The sequence below is a fragment of the Plecotus auritus genome, assembly GCF_963455305.1.
Source record: "Plecotus auritus genome assembly, chromosome: 6".
Lineage (NCBI taxonomy): Eukaryota > Metazoa > Chordata > Mammalia > Chiroptera > Vespertilionidae > Plecotus > Plecotus auritus.
Window position 1 is genome coordinate 171,050,318 of NC_137773.1, and position 16,025 is coordinate 171,066,342.

The window sequence follows — 16,025 nt, forward strand, 5'->3', positions numbered from 1 at the left end:
AAAATAACCAATGTGTTCTAAAAGTAAGGAAATAAAATTTATTGCATTTTTTTTGATATTTAGGCAAATGCCACTGTATTTAATTATATCAATGAACTAGAGGCCCGATGCACAAAATTCGTGCAAAGAACTCAGCCCTGGCAGCCCCAGCTTCGTACGTAAGATCATCTGGACGGGTCTCTGGACGGTCATTCTGCTGTTCCGCTTTCTGCCGTTTGGTAGATTTGCATATTACACTTTTATAGATTCCCTACTTTTTAGTTATTTACATAGATTTTCATTCAGTTCTTATTCTAGTAAAGTGACCATATTCTAAGAATCAGCTGCATTAGAAAGTAATGCCAGCCTTCTCATCAAATCACTTATATTGTTTTAAATAGTATCTTTCACAGCATAATTTTTGGATGTTGCCTTGTAATATCAGGTAACCATCTAATTTTGCCCTTGACATATCTAACAAGGTGGCACAATTAAATGCCTAGCAACTTCAGTTCTAAGCCTAATGTTATCTTATTGAATCTTCCCCTGCTGATAATTTCCCAAATTATCAGGTGAAAAACTGACTAGCAGCAGTTAATGTAAGAGTATATAATATATGAGTATGGCTAATAAAACTGCTCAGTTAAAATTCAAACCCAGGTCTGTTTTAGTTCAGTCATGTGCCCTTTTAATCAAATCATACACCCCCAAAAGTTATAGGCAAATAATCTTTAACAGTCAATATATTGCAGATAAATCCAAGAGAAGGGTTCGCAATTTTTAGATAAAAACATATGTACTACTAAAGAACTAGTTTCTCTGAAGTGACCACAGCAAAAACACATAAACACACACAAAAACAAACATATATGTACTAGTATATTACTAAGATCTGAATGACTACCAACTCCATACTTTTACTTTGTGCCTAGTTATAGTGCTACTGCTGACAAGAAATGCAGAATTTTCAAACGTGAGTATATTATGCCAAGAAAATGTTAAGATTTTATTTCAAGAAAGTTTCTAGATGTTAATCTCTAGATTTACTCTATAGGCAGAATTAATGGCAGGGACTCAAGTGACTTCTAGCAGTAATGCACTGCTTTATATCCCGTAACAATGGCATTCCTCTTCTCCACTTGCTACCAAGAATGCTGACATTAAAAATAAATTTTTTTTAAGCTCAATGAATGAATTCTGGGGATGGCTGGGACTATGCCTTTAGTTCCTCATTGTTTCCAAAGTACTGAGTACATATAAAGCTCTTAAATATTTGAGGGACTGAATGTACCAGTAAGAAAAATGTTCAAAAAGTAGAGCAAATAAAATATAATATGAGTTAGCCAACAATTACATATAACCTAAGATACTTCCTAAGTGCCTTTAGGAACATGAAAGATTCATCGAGGAAAAAAGTATCTCATCTAGAAGGAAGGTCAGCAAACTTTCTGTAGAGAGCCAGAGGGTAAATATTTTAGGCTTTGTAGAGCATAAGCTCTGTTGCAACTACTCAACTCTGCTATTATAGTACAAAGCAGCCACAATTATGCACACCAATAAAATTTTATTCATTAAAATTGCAAATATAATTCCTTGAAATTTCATGTGTCATGAGATATTATCCTTCCTTTGGTATTTTATCAGCAATTAAAAAAACATAAAAACCATTCTTAGTTCTCAGACCATACAACAACAGGTGATCCACGGCCAATAGTTGGCCAACCCCCTCATCTATTTAATAGATACTTTTATTGAAAACCAACTACAGGCAAGTTAATTTATATTATAATTAAGTACATTATACCTAAATGTGAAGACCAGTAAGCAAAAGGGTTTTTAAATGGGTTGATATATTACCTAGAGGTCAAATACCTTTTCCCTACAGTATTTTAAAAAACTGGTTTGTGTAAAAAATAAATGAAAACAAATGGCATACGAAAGCCACATCAAGATCATGTATTTGCGGAAAATACCAGGCCATTAAAACCAGGAAAGTGCTAAACCAGAATTTGGCCTCAATACAGTCCCTCCTTATCTGCAGGGGATAAGTTCCAAGTCCATCAGTAGATGCCTGAAACCATAGAGAGTTACTAAACTTCAACTCTGCCAGAAATGTGGCAGCAGCTTCTTCATCGACAGACACAGTCTTTCCAATAATTTTTATGTTTCTCAGTCCAAACCTATTCATTACTTGGTGTCATCTGTTTCAGGGGATCCCTTGCTGAAGTTTTCGTATAGGCGCAATGCTTTCTGGCCCAAGGAGTTGCCATCATTCGGAACACGTTTTCTGTGTCTTCCACCTGCAAATTTAATGCCTTTTCCATCTTAGCTAGGCACTTACCACTCACAGTGGCTGCAACTTTTTCAGTTTGAGATGCAGCAAAACCAACACGAATTTCTTTTTCCTTCATTTCACACACATAAGATTTGTTCTTACCATATATCTTAGCAACCTCAGAATACAATTTTTTTCTTTCCTTATTAAGCTGAGAACGTTCATGTTTTTACACTTAAAGGAAATGCTTTATGGCTTCTCTTTGGCATGTACAAATTATCAGTATCATTACTCTTGAGCTTTAGGGCCATCTATAATAGTAAAAGCGTAATATGCAAATGAACCAAACGGCAGCCGAACAGCTTAACGACCCTCTGGACAACCTTCCGGACGAAGCCAGGGCTGCAAAATTCTTGCATGAATTTCGTGCATCCGGCCTCTAGTTATTAAATAAAATTAGGGTGACTTTGAGCACAAGCACTCCATACTGTGACAGTCAATCTGATCACTGAGATGGCCACTAAGTAACTAATAAGCAGGTAGAGTATACAGAGTGGTTAAGGTGGACAAAGGGTGACTTGTGTCTCAGGCAGGATGGAGCAGGACAATTCAAGGTTACACTGCTACTTCAGAAGGGTGCATCATTTAAAACTCACAAATCTCTTACTCCTGGAATTTCCCCATTTAATATTTTTGGACCATGGTAACTGAAGTAACTGAGACCACAGAAAGCAAAACTGCACCTAAGGAGGACTACTCGTTTACTGTAAAGATTTCCAAGCTTGCCTGAAGAACCCTTTAAACTGGCGACCAGATCCTTCCAATAAATCTAATGTAACTTTTAAAAATACACATGACTAGGCTCCATCCCCATGGTATTATATCAGTAAATATAATACCCCTGGCATTGTATTGTATTTTATTTTTTTGTTAATCCTCACCCTATGATATTTTTCCATTGATTTTTAAGAGAGTAGGAGGGAGACAGAGAAACATTGATGTGAAAGAGACATCAATTGGTCACCTCCCGCGTGTGCCCCAACCAGGGTCTGGGAATCCAGTCTGCAACTGAGATACATGCCTAATATCGGAATCAAACCTGGAGACCCTTCAGTCCAAGGGGCGACACTCTATCCACTCAGCCAAACTGGCTAGGGCTGGTATTGCTTTTTTTATTTTTTAAGTGTCATACATGTTGCTGACATGGCTACCCCGGCAAAACTCTAGACCAGTGGTCGGCAAACTCATTAGTCAACAGAGCCAAATATCAACAGTACAACGATTGAAATTTCTTTTGAGAGCCAAATTTTTTAATCTTAAACTATACAGGTAGGTACACTGTTATTAACTTAATTAGGGTACTCCTTTAATCGCACTGTACGTGTGCGCCCGCACGTGGTATTTTGTGGAAGAGCCACACTCAAGGGGTCAAAGAGCCGCGGTTTGCCGACCACTGCTCTAGACAAACCATATGATCCACTCTATATATAACAGTAGTAACCTAAGTTTAAAAAAACAAAACCAAAAATCTGGTACCAGAGTAACCCCAGCAACAGCTCCCTTAGAAGCAGCTATTCATTAAAACAACAGTCTTACTTAATCTTCAACAACCTGTCCCCCACTATGCATATCAAGTTTATGTTACTCTCACAAAAAGAAGAACATTTTACTGTCTTTGACAGCCTTACCACAGTAATAGGCGTCATAATTATGAGGCTTTCTTATATTTAGGAAGAGTAATGGGAATATTTCAGAAAGTAGAGCTAGCTGGCAAGGAAGCTTTTATTTTCAAAATGTGCCTGCTTTCATTATCTCAATACAAAGAACTTCAAGAACAACTCTAAATCTCTCTTCTACCGTGATTCCAAAAACACGCCAATAAATGAGTCATAACCTGGCGCTATATATGAGTGACCCTTGTGGTGATATTGTTTTTCTCAATTTACTAAATTCTGATATTAGTCAAAAGAGATTTTCTGTTCCACAAAAAGCCTTCCCACAATTCCTTTATTTACTGAATAGTTCCAGGACACAGCAATTCCAATAGCATAAAGGCAATGTATGTACAGATTTCATTAATTTATTCAACCAATATTTATGTAACTGCCACATGCCAGGAGGAGGTATAATAGATTCTGGGTATACAGTGGTGATTAAAACAGAGATGGTACTTGTATTCTTGATAAGGAGACAGACAACTGAATAAACAATTATAAAAAACGGTAAGTGTATTAGTAAAAAGTGGGAGAAGGGAGTGGAATGACACAAGAACAAGTGAAAGGTCTTAACTTAGAGCCCCCACAGGCTTCTTGAGGTTGGTAACCTTCAAACTGAGACCTGAAGAAGGATGCAAAAGAGCCAGTAGGTAATGAGCAGGAACATTCCAGAAACAAGAAATAGCATGTGCAAAAAGCCCGGAGTCATGAAAGACCTGATCGTCTTTTAACAACTAAACCTTGAGACAGAGGGATTCAACTATAGTGGGAAAGGGCGAGTGCAACAAGGTTAAGGTTGAAAATAGGCAGATCACACAGGCTCTCTAGCCCTTAGCAAGAAATGCCTTTTTTAATTCTCAGTGCCACTGGGAGTCCAGAAAAGGTTCTAAGCAGGTGAATCACAAGATCTCATTTGAGTTTTTAAAAAGCTGTTTTGTTTTGTTTTTTTGCTATAATGTAAAAAACTGAAAGGGGGCAAAAACAGAAAGCAGAGAGACCATTCCATAGGATATCCTTTTCAAGCTGTGAAGGGAACAGAGAAAAAAATGGGCATTAGAGGGAGGGAAACAAAGGCTGCCCATTTCTACAATTTTTACCTGTTCAACAAACCTTTATGGAGCACCTATAACTTCTGGACACTGTTCAGGAGAAGTCCCTGAGAGGAGGGTAGGAAAAGCAAGTAAACAAACATTACTTGCAACTATGACTAAGTGCCACAAGCCAAATAAGAGAGTAATCTGATCAAGTGAAATGGGTGAACAGGGAAGACCTCAGTGTGGAAGTCTTAGAATATATTTGTATGCTATTGGGAATGATCCACAATGAGGGGTTAAGATTTAAAAGTCATTTACTCAACACATTTACTTTATAACTATTATGTGCCATGATTCTCAGTATTAGGAATAAAACAGTGAAGGAAACAGACAAAAATCCCTGTCTTTTTTGAGCTTACATTTTGGTTCTCCTTATCTTGGAACACTACATTTCATCCACTGTGGCAGAGGAGAAGGTTAAGAACACAGTCACATATAGGGAAGTGTGCAGGAATTCTTCCTATTCAATACGCTTAGTGAAATAGAAAGCAGTGGCATGAGAGTGAGAACGAGGGAGGAGGTGTTGGAAGGTTTGAGAAGACAGAAAAAAGTATAGTAATAAAAGAGGGTAAACTAATATAGCCCCGGGACCTCTGGGCATGAAGCCAGGGAGGGACAGGTTGTTGAGAGTGTGTATAAGAAAGTGATTATGACTCAAGGTGAAATTTCAGCTGGGTTGAAGTGAGGGATACTGAAAAGCTTAGATGGGTGGGTAGACAGACTATAGGTTCCAGTGGGGTTGATGGACTGCTGGAATTGAAGTATTTATGGGAAAAATAAGAGAGTGGGGCACTTGAAATGGGATTAGAGAGGGGAGGAGTTATTGGTAAAAGTCCAAGTATTCTAGGATATGACAATGGGATGTGTGGTTGAATCAGCGTGAATAGTAAGATCAGTGGAGGAAAGAAATCAAGGAAAAGAGGCCACAATACTGGAAGTGTCTTTTATATCAATGTTACTCAAAATGCCAGACCATAATAACCTAATGAGCTTATGCCATATTATAAATTGACACAATGACTGCCTCCATCAAAAAAGTCTTGCAACCAACCGAGAGGGGAAGAGGGTGGAGGGGAGGGAGGAAGGAAGGGTGAAAGAAGGAAGAACCAGGTGAACTAATGAACTAAACTTAGTGACATAGGTGTTTTAAATTCTGGCACAAATCCCTTATAGCAATTCACACTGGTAACAAACAGTTCACAGGCCAGATGACATTTTGAGTAGCAGTGCTCTGTATGGACATTGAAATCATCAAGAACCAAGAATTATGACAGAAATAAGATGACAATAAAGCTAGGAGCTAATAAGTGTTCAAGGAAGGAAGGGAATATTCAGGGGAGTGGGTGATATAATTTGAAGGTATAAGAGTCAAAGCATGAATATCTCGGAAAGAATGGTCAAGAAGTGACAATGAGGAACAAAGAAGACTCTTTACCTCTTGGTTTTGCAGAAGGTATGCATGAAGAGAAAACATTTACCACTTGAGAGCTGCAAGGGAAGTAGCATTATCAGGGGAGAGACTAGGTTCTAGTTGGACCAAGGAAGAGAATGGAACATTCCCAGACTTGATTGAAAATAAAAGCGATTTGCTGACAACTATGAGTTCTAGGAAAAAACAACAAATGGATTTCAGGAGATGATAAAAGGTGGGAGATGGAGACCAAAGTAGCAATGGAAAATAGAATCTAAAGGGTAAGGAGAATACAGAAGAGCAAGGTAATAACAAAGTCCTTGAAAACACAGATCAGGACTGGCCTCTGACCAGAATATACTTCATTTATAAAGATGGACCTTCAATGCAGATTGAGAGTAAGAAAGTAAAGGAGTTACTGCCTCGCGTCTGATTGGGGAAAGGGAACTAGCTTGAGGAGCAGAGAGTCTTTCTTAGAGCTTTCTAGAGAAATGTAATATGATCTGAGGTGTAATGGCAGTAGGACAAACTGGAGGCCCTTTACCATATAGTCAGGGATTTTTTTCAAGCATGATTAATAAGTATTCTTACAAAAAAAATCCAACTTTACTAGTTCCCAGCTCTGACTTATCAACAATACTATTTTAACTATCGTTATGCTACGTCATGAGTGACCCATGGGCTTTTGGTATTTCGGACTTCTAATCCTTTGAACTTCTAGCCTGTTATTTCTCTTTCTGTGGGGAACAGAATGGCTGACACTCTAATTCAGGATCCAGGAAAAATAACAGCAGAATTAAGACAATAGTGACCTACAGAGGACAACTAACAGATAAAATCTTTGGACTTAAAAAAAAAAAAAAGGAAATGGCCCAGCTGGTTTGCTCAGTGGATAGAGCACTGGCCGGTGGACTGAAGAGTCCCAGGTTCGATTCTGGTCAGAGCACATGCCTGGGTTGTGGTCACGATCCCCAGTAGGGCGTGTGCGGGAGGCAGCCAATCAATGATTCTCTCTCATCATTGATGTTTCTCTCTCTCCCTTCCTCTCTGAAATCAATAAAAATATATTTTAAAAAAACACACAAAATGAACCTTAAAATTAAGCAAAATGCCAGAAGACTATCTATCTATAGAGTGCTATGTCCGCATACTGTTTCCTACATAACATTGTCTACTTTTGTATCTAAATGAACTACTAGATATAATTCTGACATTGCTACATTCTTGCAGTAACTCAGAAAAGAATCCAGGTTTCCACCTTAGCACTTTCTACATAGGGGAATGGAACCCTACTTGGAAACCTCTGTAGTTAGTTGGATTAAAAAATATTTTCAAGAAACCCTTGTCCCTCCCTTATACATGTGTCATTCATTGAGTATACGCAAAACTTCAAAGACAAACTCACTCCCTACACCCTTACCCCCAAACCACTTAATTATAGTTAAATGGAAGGGGAGTCAGTTTATAACCACACCCCTCTAAGCAGTAAATTACTACAATCATTTAAGATCATCTTCAAATTAAATTCCCAAGAAATTTTTGCAGTGAATCTAACTTCTCACATCTTTATATGGGTAACGTACAGATCAGTGGGTGTACACGTGTACATATATATCACAATTATTTCAGCTACCATAAAACCCTGTTAAAAGAAGTTTCTTAAACCAACCCTTCAGCTTTTGCAAATCTTTGACTTCCTAGCCAGATCAGATACCAGCATTTAAGATACGATTTATTAATTATAGATGTGATTTGTCTACCATGAGGACTGATAAATATGAAAGAACTTAAACAGATTAAAAATATCATCTTCCCACTCCAAATTTTTTAAACTACAGTAAACCCTTTATTTTTCGGACCTCGTTTAACAGACCTCAGATCTAACGGACAAAATTTCAGGTCGGTATGTTATATGTAAAAACTAACACCCTGTTAATTTTAAAATGTTTTTAAACAAGACTTGCTTATAACTAAATCGAGTTATTTTTTATTATTAATTCACTGTTATTTTTAACAAATTTTAGCGAAGAGGCCGTATGTTGGAAAAAACACTATAGTAATTTTGCCTACATAAACAAATATTATGTATCTACAAGTATAGTCTACATATTTAAATCCCAGTCACCGCTCATAAATAATGTTCTCTGATTAGCACGGGATCACATTGCATCGAGAGTAGTAACTGGCTCTGTTGTCTCATGGAGTAACTTTCTGCAGCAGTTTTAACACCTGCTGGCCTGTGTCCCCACATGTGCTAAGCCACGCCCCAGCCATGTGCATTTGTTTTATTGAGGTTTTACTGTACTTGCTTTAACACACCTGTTACAAATCAGTTAAAAAGAAAATATCAGTCCAACAACATGCAAATTATGAAATTACAACTAAAAACATGCCAATTTTAGTGAAGATTTATAAATTATAGATATGGTTTGTCTACCATGAGGACTGATAAATTGGAAATAAAGAGGGGAGCAAAGGGGATATGCTATGAAGCAGTTTCACCCCAGCATCATCCAGCTGTTCACACTTTTCAAACTGTTAACAGGGACAGGGAGGAGACACTTCAACAAGTTCAAAAGAAACCAGAGGCAGGAAATTTCTGTAATATTACGAGAAACTTTTCAGTACCTCCGTCAAGTTACACGAGAATTGTGTGACAGGTGAGGGGGTGAGGTCTCTGGGATAATGTCTTGTGGAAAGCCCACTGATTGCTTTTGCTTGCATTCTACACCGTATCATATAAAAGCTGCAGCCTGCAGCCTGTAACACTAGTTTCAGGTGATGCTTCTTAAAACCAGTGTTGGCCTACAGTTTGCATTTCCAGTCCACTTAAACACCCAACCCTTCTAACTCTAAAAATGAAAAACTCTGCTCTAGCAGCAAAAGATTTAACCAAAATCTATTTAATTGACTGCATAAATTTATTCTGACCAAATGGCAATATGTCATTAAGTAAAATTTATATTCAATTAGTTTTTCATTATCTAAACTTGGCTATTAAATTTTGGATCTAGTCTGATAATAGTTTGTCTTAAAAATACAGACTTCAGCTGAAAACCAGAGTATGATTTAAAGATGTCAATAAAATTTCAGGCTGACATGATGCTGTATACACAGCAAGAATTTGTCTAGCATTTTAAGTGTCTTCACAGATTAAGTTTGAGATCACTTTTTAAAAAGACTATAAAAACTATATTTAAGATGATCAAGAAATGAACAAATTGTTGTTTCTTCCTCCTTTTACTTAACCCAAATCATCTTAATTCCTAAACTTGAAAATGCAGGTTCCCCAGATTTCACAAACAAGTTAACATGAACCTACTTTTAAGTTCCTAATCTATAATAGATTGATACAAGGCATTTTCCAAATGCCTGAACATGAATTATTAAAAATGTTATTTCCTAAGTTATATAAATCCACAGAATCGTATTATCCTGTCATTTATTAGAAACATTATTTAAAAAATGAACTCCAAATGTTACAAACTGGCAGTATCTTTCTGCCAATAGGTATAGTATTTAATTTGTGCTGAATAACATCCTAAAACATGAATTTCATTCACCAACATATGCAAATCAAGCAATGCACATTAATCTGGATTTCCTGCTTCTCTTAGGAAAAAAACCCAGATGATGTAGCAACATGAACTACATTTCCACACTATGGCTGGGAGCTGCCAAAGATTGGCTGCTTAGTTGGGACATGTGCTCTCCAATTTGTTGTAATCCAGAGTCCTAGTTACCCCTACCTGCCTGGCCCGGGAGACAATGAGTAGCCACTCCCACTGTTATATAAGGTCAATCCTACATGGTTTGTGAAAGCAATCTTACTTTAGTCATTCATAAATGTCAAATTGTTGTATGTTATATTAATGAAGTCAATTTCAAAATAAATAAATAAAATGCTTGCCTTATAGGTAGAATTTGTCAATAAGCTTTATGTACATAATTTTTAAAGAACTTTCAAATCCATTTTGCTATCTCATAAAATCTTGGAAAATTAAAACAGAAGCTCTTCAACTCAGAGACAATAAAGGCTGCATCAACTTGGACATTACTCAAATATGATCCTTTATGAAGGACCACAATCCACTCTGAGATAACCACTTACATAAAACAATTGAGACATTCTTGCCTTCTTGTTAAATAATATATATAATACATTTCTTAGTCAAAGATCATTATCAATGTTTCCACAAAATTATCAATTCCAAGAGCAAAATGAAGCAGTAACACTTCATTTTCCCTCCCTACTCTCACAACTTTTAAATTTCATTTCAACTGCCCATGTAACAAAGAAAAAGAAATCTAAACTGAGAATTTTTCATAAAATGACCATTTGACTTCCAAAGGCTAATTTAAAATAGGTTTAATGCTTATTACTAATCAGAATCCAATTTGAGACAACTATTTTTAATGTTACTAATAGAAATAGCAAGAGCTTTAACACAGAACCATGGAGAAAGGTTTTTTGAAAACTTAAAAGGCCAGGCTGGTGGCTCAGTTGGTTGGGTATTGTCCCATGCACAAGGAGGTTGCCCATTCTATTCCCGGTCAAGGGCACAAGCCCAGGTTTCAGGTTCCATCCCCAGTAGGGGGTATGCAGGAAACAGCCTATCAATGTTGTGCGCTCACACTGATGTTTCTCTCCCCGCCCCTTCCTCTCTCTAAAAAACGAATAAACTATTATTTAAAACAAAACAATTGGTGCACCATAGCCCACAATTCCATACAAATGAGACGCTATAGTCACTAGGGCATTTTCTTCTACCTGATTCAACTAGCTGTTTCTATCTAGAGTCTAATACAGACATATGTTCCTCAATATAAACGAGCTGAGCACTGACTCATGTTTTACTGTGTAACTCATTTTACACAAATTAGTCATTCACTTCATTAACTTTTTCTGAGAATTTTAGTTTCTATAATTCATTAACATGGTTAAACATTGTATTTTACTCCCAAATTATTATATTGAGTTTTTTTGTTACATATTTAAGCTGAACTGCCTATTTAAAGTGACAAATAAAATTTTAATCCCTAATTTTACTTTGACCTTTCTGCTGCAAATATTGGCTTAGATGTCATTTTCTCAAGCCAACCTTTTAATGAGCATTGATATGAATAAATTATTCTAGAATTCAAAAGGTTCCTTACTGATGCTTTCTCTTCACAACTACTCATAAATATATTCCACACAAACTTAGTAGAAGGAAACAAATTACAAGCATTACATTATATCCACTGGAGGGCACTCAACATGACCAACGCATGCAATAAAAACATGCCCTAACCCTCTTCTCACTCTGCTGCCATCAGGTTTGAGAGAGACTTTGGGAGTTGGGAAATGTCAGTAAGAGAATAGATGCCCACAATTTAAAAATTCAAAGAAAAGTAGTTAGATTCTAAAAAAAAGGATTCCTAATGTGATTGATTTCCTCTTTCAAAAGCTGCTTTTTCCTTCAGGAGAAAGCAGATTATAAACATACTTCAAGGATAGCAGGGTTTAGGTCTCAACAGCCGGATCTAAGTTTCAAACTAAGTCAAGCTCAGTCTTGCATGAAACACAAAAGCAGCATTCTTAAATTATCAAAGGAAATAAAGAACTTTCTCCTGAGTTTACATGATGAAAAACTATATGCGTTAAGTCCTACTAATTTTCAGTTAACACAAATCACCTACTTTCCTTTTATGGAGATTAAGTATATATTTATTTTATCCCAATATCCTAATTAATCTATCACACTCATAATTAAAACAGTATTATGTAAACAATAGTCTGTTAAAAGAATGAGCACTGATTCTGTAAATTAGGATCCCCTCAATGAGGGTAACAAGAGGCAACAGCTACATGCTCTGGCTAAGAAGCAGCTCCTAGTCTGTGCTTACTACACACCACTTCAATGGTATAAAAATGTTTTTAGTAAAGCTGTTTCAACAAAAATATTGTATTCCCAAGAAAAAGAATACCAACCCCCCCCCCCAGAATAATACAACTAATTTTTTCAAAAACAATATTACAAATCAACATGTAGCATGACAGAAGAGTTGCAATACTTTTTATTAGAAGTTTGCCCTGCGCATTCATCCTTTCTGCCCTGGGTTAGCAATCAAGCATGCTTCCAACCAAGCTCAAAGTACAAGCTTAATAAAATTTACCTCCTAGTCATCTACAATTATTGATTATCAGCAATTAGTAAACCATGAAAGAGAAACAAATTCATGTTATGACCGAACAGGTGTTTTGTTTCTTCAATAACAAAAGCTTCAATTGGCTGATTATACTTATACAGTCCATTTCTGGGGTTTTGTTTTCACAGCTACTTATAACTTATAAAAGAGATATTCAGCCCTAACCGGATTGGCTCAGTGGATAGAGCGTCGGCCTGCGGACTGAAGGGTCCCAGGTTCGATTCCGGTCAAGGGCATGTACCTTGGTTGTGGGCACACCCCCAATAGAGGATGTGCAGGAGGCAGCTGATCGATGTTTCTCTCTCATCGATGTTTCTAACTCTCTATCCCTCTCTCTTCTTCTCTGTAAAAAAAAATCAATAAAATATATTTTTTTTAAAGAGAGATATTCAAACTTTTGAATTTTCCATGTCCACAGTCTTAACATACTTACACTCTTCTTCCCACCTTTCCCAACAACAAAAAAGACTATCTGCAGATAGTTCCTCCTATACACCACACCTATGAAAACAGAACTTCATTTATATGGACAATTTTTATTCCAATGACCACTATTAATAGGAAGCTCTAGTCACAGTCTAAGTTATAATACTGAAATACATATTTTTCTACATGGTTTGCTAATTGCTGATAATCAATAATTATAATCTTGGTAAAAGTAGTAGTCAGATGATAAGTTCAAAAGAAAGAAAACTTTTGGATGCTTCTTGACACATCAACACTGTTGTTTAAAGGTTCATTTTTTAAATTAGCCACCTTATTTTTACAACGTTGGTTTTTCCTGAAAGCTATTTAAAATGCTGTTCTGACCCCTGGGAAAATCTCAGGCCTGGGACTCCACAAGGACTTTAAATTACATGCTACACTAAACTTCCTAGTGCCGTTTTTTATTTTCCCCTCAAGGACTTCAGACTTAAATAGTCTCAGCATTCCTTTAATCCTACAGAACGGTCTTCTGCAAGTTTTTCAAGTTACTTTTGCAATCACTTTAGGGCCTTGTCCTTGCATGTGGCCTTCAAAACAAAGACTAGGTCAAAATAATGAATATTGGGTGCAAGTTAATCACATTTTGTGAAAGAATATTATCAAATAAACCTTAATGGTACATTTTCAAATCCAGATTTTGTGGACTTTAGTGTAAAAGTAAAATAAATGTAGTAGCAGCCTCAGCTCAAGACTAAAAAAACAGCCTCCAAAGTATAAGTCTGTCCCTAATTTAAGCAGCACTAAACAGCAGTATTATGCAAATAGCATTTCAAGCCATGCTTAAGATTTCCTAGAATGAAGACTAGTTAACATGAAGACATCTGAAGGTACTGAATGCGCACCAAGTGACAATAATAAAGCAGCTTTCTAAATTCCAGACAAAATACTTAATAACTTGGCGATCCGAAACACACTAGCCTAGACTTTATCAAAGGAGAGCCGTCTCTTCAAGTTGAAGTCTAGTCTAAGCCACTACTATTCACGACACAAAGCTCTCGTTTCACTAAAACCACTCCTCGATTTCCTCTCGCCGACCTCTGCATACCAGCGGGCCGGTCTCCCTTCATTCACCGCTCGCAAGCTGGGGGGAGGGGAGACCACAGATGTCTGGAAGATACAAAGTAGGAGACAATGCTCCCTGCAGAAGGGGACCGAAAACCGAGGCGACGACGACACGCATTCGCCGACGCTTTCAGGTCGAGCGGATTCGGCAGCGGGCGGTGAGAACGGAACTTCGAACGTCTCTGTTCCAAGTCCCCGCTCTCGCCAGACAAAACACGGAGAGAAGTTGCAGTGCTTGGATTTCACTTCGCCAACTGCGTCGCGAGGGGGAAAAAATTCACTCCGCCGCAAAGCAAACGTGCTCTAGACATCAAGCTGAAGCTGCTGTGAGACTATGGGAATCAATAACCTCCGCGAACCAAATTCTCGAAGCAGTCCGAGGCCGAACCCCGTGGCTCACTGGATGGGGAACAGCAAGCCAGTCGCCCCCGCCCTGGTTTGCACCAGATCTCACACGCACCCCACCGGCCCCGAGGACTCCGTCCAGGGCACGCCGCGGTCGCTCACCTGCACGGCCCCAGAAAACCCAGGTGCAGACCCTCCTGACGCATCGCCCCGTCGGCACGAACAGCGTGGTTCCTCCTTTGGAGCCTAAGCTTTAAAGTTGCTTCGGTTTAAATAAGCGCCAGTGCCAAACTCACACAGGCAGGGCATGAACGAAAATACTAACATTTCTCTCAAATACTCTCAACCATTCGTCCTTAAGCCCGAAATACGGAATCTGGCGAGAAAAGTCCACTGACTGGCCCTATCCCCACGGCAGAGGGGACTTGGGGTGGCGTCCCAGGCCCGGCGCCCGCACCCCAACTCCCCGCTGGGAAGGCGGAGCCCCCCGGCCCCACCCCGCCCCCCACTCCGGCCCCGGCGCATCCCGAGGCGCAGGGTCCCTCCCCCAAACTCGGCCGCGGCCGGAGCCCCGGACGGAAACCACCGTCCCCCCGCCCCAGCCCCCTGCGCCGGCCAGCCCAGCTCCAGGACGCGCCCTCGCCCGCGGCGCCCCCTCCCCGCAAGCGGCGGCCCCAGGGCCCCCGAGGAGCCGCGCGACCGGAACCCGGGCCCGGTCGCCGCCCTCCGCCCCCGGGCGCGGCCCCTCCAGGCGCCCCCAGCCCGCTCCCCACTCCGGGCCTCCGAGCTGCGCCGGGCCCGGCTCCCAGCCACCGCCGGGACCGCGCGCCCGCGACGAAGTTTGGCTCCGAAGAGGGAGCGGGAGCAGCCCCGGAGGGTAAGGAAAGGAGCGCCGAGCACCTCAGGGGAACAGGCTCCTCCCGCCACGGGCGTCCGACCGTCCTCGGCCTGCGGTGGCGGCTCGGCGGGGACTGGCGCTGCTCCTCGGACGCTCCTCCGTCTCCGCCTCCCCTCGCTCTCTGCTGCCGGAGCCGGTCTAACGCGACTGCCACGGACCGAGAGGCTTAAAATGGCGCCGCACAAGGACCTCTTATAAGTCGCGCAGGCGCCGCTGTATCCTGCCGCCGCCGGCCGCGCGGAGCGATCCGCCGCGCGAGGACAGGGGCGGGGCGCGGGGGCCGGAAAGTAGTCCCCGCGCCGCTGAGCTGCCGAGTTGCGGCCACCGTCCCACCGCTCCGGGCCCGGGCGGGGCGCTCGCGCCCTCCTGGGACGCGCCTCCGCACGGAGCCCCGCGGCTGCCCCGCTCTGGGAACCAGGGGCAGTGGGCGGGGGGGGTCCCTGGTGGGGCCCAGGGGGAGGGGACCTCCGGGATCCTCCACTGTCCCGACCCCGACGCCCCGGCCCTGCGCGTGCCCCGACCGTGAGAGCGGACGCGGAGCTTGCTGCGCGCTGGCCGCAGCCCACCG

General features: G+C 40.4%; 1 protein-coding gene across 2 annotated transcripts in view; it reads right to left on the minus strand.

The window, feature by feature from the left end:
- The window catches only part of CTNNB1 (catenin beta 1), a 40,048-nt gene extending 24,369 nt beyond the window's left edge, over positions 1 to 15,679 (minus strand). For both annotated transcript variants that reach the window (XM_080673109.1, XM_080673108.1), the window contains exon 1: positions 15,460 to 15,679. The gene's annotated coding sequence lies outside the window, so the exon portion shown is untranslated. The remainder of the gene's footprint in view (positions 1 to 15,459) is intronic.
- Between the last annotated feature and the right edge of the window lie 346 nt (positions 15,680 to 16,025).